Source organism: Mastomys coucha, unplaced genomic scaffold (genome assembly GCF_008632895.1).
Source record: "Mastomys coucha isolate ucsf_1 unplaced genomic scaffold, UCSF_Mcou_1 pScaffold6, whole genome shotgun sequence".
NCBI classification, from domain to species: domain Eukaryota; kingdom Metazoa; phylum Chordata; class Mammalia; order Rodentia; family Muridae; genus Mastomys; species Mastomys coucha.
The window spans coordinates 117,335,597-117,336,004 of NW_022196912.1; positions in this window are offsets into that span (position 1 = coordinate 117,335,597).

Genomic DNA, 408 nt, shown 5'->3' on the forward strand with positions numbered 1-408 from the left:
TGGCCTTAGGGATATTCTTAGGACAAGGGGAAAAAGTGCTTACATCCTTTGCCACAATATTGCAAAAATAGGATCTGGCCCAGCTCTTGATATCATTCCTCTCTGAACTCTCTTGAGCTTTGTCTCCATCACCCTCATTGCTCTCAGCACTACTGTCTTCCAAGCTCCTACTGCAATGGCCCTGTACCCTGCTTAAAACATTCAGGAGCTTTCTTAGGCTAAAGTCTTCCACATTCTTCCCAAGACAGCCCCTTCAGACCTGTCAGAACAATGAGCCAGGTTCTGACACCAACTTCTGTATCACTTACTTACCTATTTCTGTGAAGAAACACCATTACGAAGGCAATTTATAGAAGACAGAGTTTATTGGAATTATAGTTTCACAGATGAGTTAATGACCATCTTGGC